The sequence below is a fragment of the Rhinoderma darwinii genome, chromosome 1, assembly GCF_050947455.1.
Source record: "Rhinoderma darwinii isolate aRhiDar2 chromosome 1, aRhiDar2.hap1, whole genome shotgun sequence".
Classification (NCBI taxonomy): domain Eukaryota; kingdom Metazoa; phylum Chordata; class Amphibia; order Anura; family Rhinodermatidae; genus Rhinoderma; species Rhinoderma darwinii.
In genome coordinates this window covers 650,565,298-650,575,416 of record NC_134687.1, presented here as the reverse complement: position 1 = coordinate 650,575,416, position 10,119 = coordinate 650,565,298, and positions in this window count along the sequence as shown.

The window sequence follows — 10,119 nt, the reverse complement described above, 5'->3', positions numbered from 1 at the left end:
AGCTCCATCTAGTGACCAGCAATGGGAAATATTATAAATTAGAATTAATTTATAATATTTCCTGACTCGTGAAAAAAATAAAAAAAATTTGAACAATGTTTAATCACCCACACACTAAATGTTTAATTAAAAAAAAACAAAACATGTTTTTCTGGCAACACATTCCCTTTAAGTCCCTGACCAGGGCAGATATTCTGCCAGATAAATGATTGAATCAAATTGTTATTTGAACAGTACGGAGCAATGTGTGACCATCTAACATTGTGATGATTTTAAAAGACACCCGACTCGCGTTTCGCCGGTATTTCCGGCTTCTTCCAGGGGTGGCGACCGCCAGAATCAGAGGCCAGATATGCTAAAAAAATCCCTGATTGACAGGGATGGTAACCAATACAAACAGTTTAAGACTAGAAACAAAATAATAGTGCAATGTGATACTTCCGGCTCGTTCCAGGAATGTATCCATGTTAAGATAACACTGCCAAGGCTCAGGATGCAACAATTTATAACAAAAAGTTCAAATTGCAGTCATGTCAGGACATTGTGCTGCACATTTAAGTGCACATATAGCACTGTCCTGCAGAAACAAAAATATATAAATGTGAGTGTAATAGTCATAGAGAAGGGAGGGGGAGGGGTAAATGTCCGTTCTGGAATAATGCCACTACACAGTCTGTGAATACAGTCCATCAATAATTCCACTGATGGATAGTAACTTGATGGAAATTAAATTAATATCTCATCACAAAAATATGAGACAAGAAGATATAATTTAATATATTCGGTTGTATGTGGCTGATCAGTTATTCCTTCCTGTAGTTGTTCTCACGTAGCAAGTTACAGCTCTGCTATGTCGAGCTATGTTTGAGTTGCGAATACACTCAAACAGCTGATCGCGGCTCACTTACTCTCTACCCTTCTCATGTGTATGTGACTGACTTTGGCAGCATAGTCTGCACAAAGAGAACACACTCTTTCCTGTAGAATTGTCCTCACGTAGCAGTTACAACTCTGCTATGCCGAGCTATGTTTGAGCTGTGAATACACTCAAACAGCTGATCGCGGCTCACCTTCTCTCAACCCTTCCCATGTGTATGTGACTGACTTCGGCAGCCTTATCTGCACAAAGTAAACACACCTCGTTACAGCTCTGCTATGTCAAGCTTATACATAGAGGACTAGCTAGCACGCAACAGTCTCAACTCTGCTGTGCCGTGTCTACTTGCATAGGACACATGCACATACAACCCATATGGTTGTATTGATGCAGGGATTTCTCCACCGCAGGGCTTTAATCACAGCCCGTTGGAGGAACCTTTAGTGTCATATGCAGGTTGACTGTCTCGTCATTGATACTGAGGGGGACAGCCATTTGCTAGTATTTAACACTTTAATCTCTGGATCAGGGACTATTGCAGAGCCTCCTCGCATATACACAGGGGGAGGCTAGACACATATATCTTTAATAAAACGGAGCAATTAATTTAGACATAATATTGTCTCAGTGTGCCAATCTAGGGGACTTTGGCACAACGTCATCATTTTTTCATCTAACATTGTTTTTAATAATTATTCAATAAAGTATTTTTTATTTTTAACATTGATGTAACACACTACTTTTCCCACTCCCCGTTCCTTTGTTCATATATCGATAATTGGTGGTGTACACCTAGTGTGAATTACTATAGCATATTATATATAAAATTGTAAGAGGGTAATACCTATCTAAATATATCACCTTCTTAATAATGATGTATACATATCTGCCATTGAAAAAGCGCTCTCGGAATATTTTTCACTAAACAATGTTGACAACATCTCTACAACCACTCTGTGGTGTGCCCACAAGGCTGTTATAAGAGGCCACTTCCTTAAAATAGCAGCGCTAGAAAAATGTAACAGATTGGTTAACGTCAAGGAAATTTCAGATAAATTGGCAATCTTAGAAATCAAAAATAAATCCACCATTTCCTCTACTCAAACTGAAGAAATCAAATCCCTTCGGCATCAATTACACCTTATACTTCAGAACAATTACGAACTACATCTTAGAAAATCTAAACTGATAAATTACTGGCAAAACAATAAAGCTTCTAAACTCTTGTCAAATAAGTTAAAGAAAAAGGCCGCCAAGTCTAGAATCCCTTACCTATATGACAAAAACAAAAACAAACTCCTCAACCCCCTCGATATAGCCAACTAATTTGCCAATTACTATTCTTCTTTGTACAATTTACAGGACGACCTTAACACTCCCCAACCCTCCATAGAGGGTATAAAAGACTTCTTGAAAGGTATGAAATTGCCTTCACTTTCCAGCGACCAACTAAAAATCCTGAACAGAGACCTATCGTATAGGGAAATCACAGAGGTGATAAAATCCTTAAAACTCAACAAATCTCCTGGACGGTCTCCCAAATGAATATTACATAAAATTCTCACACATACTATCTCCTTATCTACTACAATGTTTAAAGGGAATGTTTTGCCAGCAAAACATGATTTTTTTTTTTTAGTTAAACAATTAGTGTATAGGTGATTAAACATTGTTCTAATTTTTTTTTTTTTTTTCACGAGTCAGGAAATATTCTAAATTGGATTCAATTGGATTCTAATTTATAATATTTCCCATTGCTGGTCACTAGATGGAGCCATTCCCAAAATTGCAGCATTGCATGTGGTAAAGCAACCACATTGCTTTATGCTGCAAAATTGGGTAAAAAGCCCTCGCTCTAGTGAGCTCTCAGCATCCCCCCTCCTTTATCCTGGCTAGTGCCGGGAGAAACGCGGGGTTTGAACGGTCTAACCTCCTACACTGTGTGTCGCCATTTTTTGAGCTAACACACAGTGTAGAAGGTTTACATACAGTAGTAAACACACACTGAATACAAACATACATAGAAATCCCTTACCTGCTCCAGTCGCCGCCGCTCCCTCCGGTCCATCCGCTCCGTCTGCTGCCGCTGCTCCATGTGCACAAGTCCGGAAGCCGCGACCGGAAGTAGTAATCTTACTGTCCGGCCGCGACTTCCGGTCCACAGGAAAATGGCGCCGGACGGCGCGCATTTCAAATTGAACTGTGTGGGAGCGGCGCATGCGCCGTTCCCACACAGCGGCGTACATGTTAGTGGATGGAACGGGCCCCGTTCGCAGTCCCCATGGGACTGGAGCTGCCGTATTCCATGTCTGTATGTGTCGTTAATCGACAAATACAGAAATGGAAAAAAAAATGGCAGCCCCCATAGGGAAGAAAAAGTGTAAAAATAAGAAAAAGTAACACACAAACACACAAATTAATACAAACGTTTTTAATAAAGAACTAACATCTTTAACATATTAAAAAAAAATTTGTGGTAACACTGTTCCTTTAAGGACTATAGTATCTACCGGCTCCACTCCTACTGAGATGCTACATGCAATAATTGTCACTCTCCCCAAGCCAGGGAAATCTCCAGATACACCGGCAAATTTCAGACCAATTTCTCTACTAAACTCTGATCTTAAAATAATGGCTAAACTGATGTCGAACATACTCATAACCATTCTCCCCTCCATTGTGCACCCCGAACAAGTAGGTTTTATAAAAAGTCGCCAAACCGTTGATGGAACGAGGAGATTTGTTGACTTAATTGACATTGTGCATTCTCGTGGGACGCCTTCTCTGCTCCTATCTCTGGATGCGGAGAAGGCCTTCGACAGAGTCCACTGGGGATATTTGAAAATGGTCCTTCAGAAATTTGGCTTCAAGGGCTCCTTCTAATCAGCAATACACTCCCTTTACTCATCACCAACTGCAACTGTATACTCTTCTGGGTTTATGTCCGCTCCTTTCAAAATCACAATTGGCACCAGACAGGGATGTCCCATGTCCCCTCTTCTTTTTGCGCTATTAATGGAACCATTTGCTCAAGCCATTAGATCCTCACCTCATCTCTCTGGGATTTCAGTAGGCCAAGAAGACCACAGAATAGGGTTATTCGCAGACGATGTGATACTTGCTCTCTCAAATCCTGATTCCTCACTGCAGACAGTTACCTCAATGATAACACAATTTAGTAGTGTATCATACTACAAGATAAACACATCCAAAAGCCAAATTCTTAATCTAGGGATACCCCAAAGAACAAAAAAGCTTCTAGAAGAAAGAGTCCAATTCAAATGGGTTAAATCAGAAATGACTTACTTAGGAATTAAACTCGCATTCCCTCCATCAAAATTGTTTAACTCTAACTTTTCTCCTTTACTGAACACAATCAAGCTAGACATAGCCAACCTCCGAACACAAGGTATATCGTGGCTGGGCAAAATTGCGGCAGTAAAAATGATAATCCTTCCAAAAATCTTATATATATTTCGTAATATGCCAATCTTTATTCCCATATCGTACCTAAAACAACTCCAAAATTTGATACTCAGATTTCTTTGGAACAATAAGAAAGCTAGAATCAAAGCAGACATATTGTATTTACACCCGAAAATGGGAGGTTCAGGATGTCCCTCCATACTGCAATACTACAGAGCAGCTATCTTGGACCAATTACGTTCACTGTGGTCTAATGACAAGTCCAAACGATGGGTTCAAATAGAAATGCATTCTTTGAAAACTCCCCACCTTAAAAACTTTCTACTCGCTGTCTCGCATTTACAATATGTACCTAGATCTCTGTTGTCCACTATAAAAGCCATATTATCCTTATGGCCTATTATAACCCACCAGAAGAACCTAATTCAAATGAATATTTATAAAAGCTCTTTGGAAGTGTTGGAAATCGCAATTCCTAATCTCGATCTTACTAGCTGGAAGGAAAAACAGTTGGATAAACTACACAAATTGTGGCATAATGGTGATTTCATTCTATTATCAGAATTGCAAAATACATACAATATTCCCATCGAGGACTTTTACAAATACCTTCAGGTCAGACATGCATTACAAAAAAATCCCCCCTCCTCCGGGAGACCTTCATTCCCCATCCCCACTAGAGAGATGGATCACTTATTCAAATAGATCTGATAAAGGTCTCTCTAAGTGTTATAACATTTTGAATACTCCTATTTCGGATCAATTATGTCATATTAAAACGCTGTGGGAAGCGGATTTAGCTCTATCTTTTACTAATGACCAGTGGACCTCCGCCCTCATGGCTACTACGACACATTCTAGATGTGCCAAACATATAGAAAATGCAAGAAAAATATTTTATAGATGGCACTTTACTCCAAATAGATTGTCACAAATTTTCCCGACTATGTCCTCCAATTGTTGGATATGTGATAGTCATAGAGGTACTTTTATTCATATGTGGTGGGAGTGCAAAAAAGCCAACACAGTGTGGCTCAAAGTATTCCAATTGCTCTCTGAGCTTTATGGCTCAAATATCACACCGAAGCCGGAATTAGCACTTCTATTCATAGGTTTGAATCTATTTCCAGCCTGTTTTCACACCATTCTTCAACACTTACTGATTTCCACCAGGCGTTCAATAGACTCCACTTGGAAGGAAAAGTCCTGCTTCAAGATAGGAGATATTGTTCGGAGTATGAATGATAGTTGCTGGTTAGAATGTATGTCTGCATCCGCAGTCCAAAAATCTGCCGTGTTTCAGAAAAGATGGGATGTGTGGCTTAAAGGAACAGTGTCATGGCAAATAATTTTTTTATATGTTAAAGATGTTAGTGCTTTAATAAAAACGTTTATATTCATTTGTGTGTTTGTGTTTTACTGTTTCTTATTTTTACACTTTTTCTTCCCTATGGGGGCTGCCATTTTTTGTTCCATTTCTGTGTGTGTCGATTAACGACACACACAGACATGGAGTACGGCAGCCACAGTCCCATAGGGACTGTGAACGGCTCCCGTCCCATTCACGTCCGTGTACGGCGTCTGTGTGGGAACTGCGCATGCGCCGCTCCCACACAGTCCTATTCGAAATTGGCGCCGTCCGGCGCCATTTTCCTGTGGACCGGAAGTCGCGGCCGGACAGTAATATTACTACTTCCGGTCGCGGCCGGACAGTAATATTACTACTTCCGGTCGCGGCTTCCGGACTTGTGCACATGGAACAGCGGCAGCAAAGGGAGCGGACGGGCCGGAGGGAGCCGCGGCGGCAGGAGCAGGTAAGAGATTTCAATGTATGTTAGTGTTTGTGTGTGTTTACTACTGTATGTAAACCTACTACACTGTGGGTTACCTCAAAAAATGGCGACACACAGTGTAGGAGGTTAAACCTTTCAAACCCCTCGTTTATCCCGGCACTAGCCAGGATAAAGGAGGGGGGATGCTGAGAGCTCACTAGAGCGAGAGCTTTTAACCCAATGTTGCAATGCTGCAATTTTGGGAACTAGCTCCATCTACTGACCAAAAATGGGTAGTATTATAAATTAGAAAAAATTTATAATATTTCCTGACTCGCGAAAAAAATAAAAAAAATTTGAACAATGTTTAATCACCCACACACTAAATGTTTAAATTTTAAAAAAAAAACATGTTTTTCGGGCAACACCATGCCTTTAAGAGCAAATATAACCAATCTACCATTTCTCACAAGATCTGATAGCATAAAACTCACACTAACACCTCCTATAGATGTTAAAAATTCTATAAGTCAGTGGAACTGACATCTCAGGTTTATTTCACATTACCAGGGTTTATAGATTTCGGTTTTCTTGTTCTCTTTTGTTTTTGTTCCAGTCCAACTAAATGTACGATACTGCTTGCACCACATGCAATGTTTCTTCTTTTTGATGTCAATAAAGCTGATACTGTATAGGCTTGCCTAACCTTTGCTTGTGAATCAATCGTTACTCAATTGTATCAATTGTATCTGTACATTTTCATGGAAAATGTATTTTCAATAAAAATTTAATGTTTAAAAAAAAAAAAAAGACTATCATATGGTAGACTTAGATGCAGGGTCCAACAATCAGTATCACATATGCACATGGGCCCTGTATCTAAGGCTCTGTTCACGTCAATATTGCCCTACCATTGAGGCGTTCCGTCTGAGGATTCTGTCGGATTAATCCCTCAACGGAAAGGCAAATGGAAACCTTAGCTTCCGTTTGCATCACCATTGATCTCCATGGTGACGGAATTGTTGGCTAAAGGTGTTCGCTTGTCACCGTTGGGAACAGGTTCCGTTGCTTTGGCGGAATCAATAGTTCAGTCGATAATGCAAAATAACGGAACCTTGTCACAACGGTGAGAAACGGAAACCATTAGCAACGTTTCCGTAACCATTGAGATCAATGGTGAGAGAAACGGAAGCTGAGGTTTCATTTTGCCTTTCTGTTGAGGGGTTACCTGACGGAAACCACCGACAGAACCCCTCAACGGAAGGGCAGTGGTGATGTGAACAGGCCCTTACTAATGTTTTTCTTTTTTGTGTTTGTGTTTTTTTACAGGTTCGGTTGTTAAACTTCGTCTGATTCGAGGACTACTTGATGATGGCTTTTTTTTATTATCAATAAAATGTTTAATGAGGGTTGTGTGGTGGCTTTTTATTGCAATAAACCAATTTTTTCTATGGCTTTGTATTTTTTTTAAACTTTATTGCTACCGCCTTAGTAATATCTGCTGGCAGATTGACAGCATCCATTTCTAAGGCGGGGCTTAGCGTTAGCTGGTGAAAAGGCTAACACTAACCCCCATTATTACCCTGGTACCCACCACCATTAGGGGTGCAGGGAAGAGTCGGGTATGATCCAGTATCCGACCATCTGTACTGATGGTAAGGTACTGGGGCAGCCGCAGGCTGGTATTATTAGGCTGGGAAAGGCCTAAAACACTGGCCCTTCCCACCCTTATAATGCTAACCAGCTGCTGCTTTATTGTATCTGGCTGGTTATGAAAGATTGGGGGAATCCCACATTATGTTTTGTTAAGAGTAAATAAATAATTGGAAAGAACGATGTGGGGTTCCCCCATTTTTATAATTAGCCAGATACAACACAGCAGCAGCAGGCTAGCATTACCAGGGTGGGAAGGGCCACTGTTTTGGGGCTTTCCCGGCCTAATAATAATAAGCCTGCGGCCGCGCCAGTACCTCACCATCACTACAGATCATGTCAGCGAGCTGGGCCCTATATCTAATCCTATCATGTGTGATACTGTCTGCTGAGCCACTGTATCTAATCCTATCATGTGTGATACCGTCTGCTGAGCCACTGTATCTAATCCTATCATGTGTGATACTGTCTGCAGAGCCAATGTATCTAATCCTATCCATACCTATAGGGTCGTAGTGCTATAGATATGCTGTCTCATATATACACTACCGTTCAAAAGTTTAGGGTCACTTAGAAATTTCCTTATTTTTGAAAGAAAAGCAGTTTTTTTCAATGAAGATAACATTAAATTAATCAGAAATCCACTCTATACATTGTTAATGCGCTAAATGACTATTCTAGCTGCAAACGTCTGGTTTTTAATGCAATAACTACATAGGTGTATAGAGGCCCATTTCCAGCAACCATCACTGCAGTGTTCTAATGGTACATTGTGTTTGCTAACTGTGTTAGAAGGCTAATGGATGATTAGAAGACACTTGAAAACCCTTGTGCAATTATGTTAGCTCTGCTGTAAACAGTTTTGCTGTTTAGAGGAGCTATAAAACTGACCTTCCTTTGAGCTAGTTGAGAATCTGGAGCATTACATTTGTTGGTTCGATTAAACTCTCAAAATGGCTAGAAAAAGAGAGCTTTCATGTGAAACTCGACAGTCTATTCTTGTTCTTAGAAATTAAGGCTATTCCATGCGAGAAATTGCCAAGAAACTGAAGATTTCCTACAACGGTTTGTACTACTCCCTTCAGAGGACAGAACAAATAGGCTCTAACCAGAGTAGAAAGATAAGTGGGAGGCCCCGCTGCACAACTGAGCAAGAAGACAAGTACATTAGAGTCTCTAGTTTGAGAAATAAACGCCTCACAGGTCCTCAACTGGCAGCTTCATTAAATAGTACCCGCAAAACGCCAGTGTCAACGTCTACAGTGAAGAGACGACTCCGGGATGCTGGCCTTCAGGGCAGAGTGGCAAAGAAAAAGCCATATCTGAGACTGGCTGATAAAAGGAAAAGATTAATATGGGCAAAAGAACACAGACATTGGACAGATTGGAAAGATTGGAAAAAAGTGTTATGGACAGACGAATCGAAGTTTGAGGTGTTTGGATCACACAGAAGAACATTTGTGAGACGCAGAACAACTGAAAAGATGCTGGAAGAGTGCCTGACGCCATCTGTCAAGCATGGTGGAGGTAATGTGATGGTCTGGGGTTGCTTTGGAGATGGTAAAGTGGGAGATTTGTACAAGGTAAAAGGGATTTTGAATAAGGAAGGCTATAACTCCATTTTGCAACGCCATGCCATACCCTGTGGACAGCGCTTGATTGGAGCCAATTTCATCCTACAACAGGACAATGACCCAAAGCACACCTCCAAATTATGCAAGAACTATTTAGGGAAGAAGCAGGCAGCGGGTATTCTATCTGTAATGGAGTGGCCAGCGCAGTCACCAGATCTCAACCCCATAGAGCTGTTGTGGGAGCAGCTTGACCGTATGGTACGCAAGAAGTGCCCATCAAGCCAATCCAACTTGTGGGAGGGGCTTCTGGAAGCATGGGGTGAAATTTCTCCCAATTACCTCAGCAAATTAACAGCTAGAATGCCAAAGGTCTGCAATGCTGGAATTTCTGCAAATGGAGCATTGTTTGACGAAAGCAAAGTTTGAAGGAGAAAATTATTATTTAAAATAAAAATCATTATTTCTAACCTTGTCAATGTCTTGACTATATTTTCTAGTCATTTTGCAACTCATTTGATAAATATAAGTGTGAGTTTTCATGGAAAACACAAAATTGTCCGGGTGACCCCAAACTTTAGAACGGTAGTGTGTGTATATATATATATATATATATACATACACACACACACACACACACACATATACATACACATATACACGCACATATTCACACATGTACACATTTTCTTGGGGGGACATATGTATTGAGGCTATTTCCCCTGACGTTTTAAGACTTTAGTTACGCCCCTGGCTGCTAGTGCTGCATTGTTCGATCACTTAGGAGACCCAGCGATGCAGCTGAATGCTGCGGGCCATC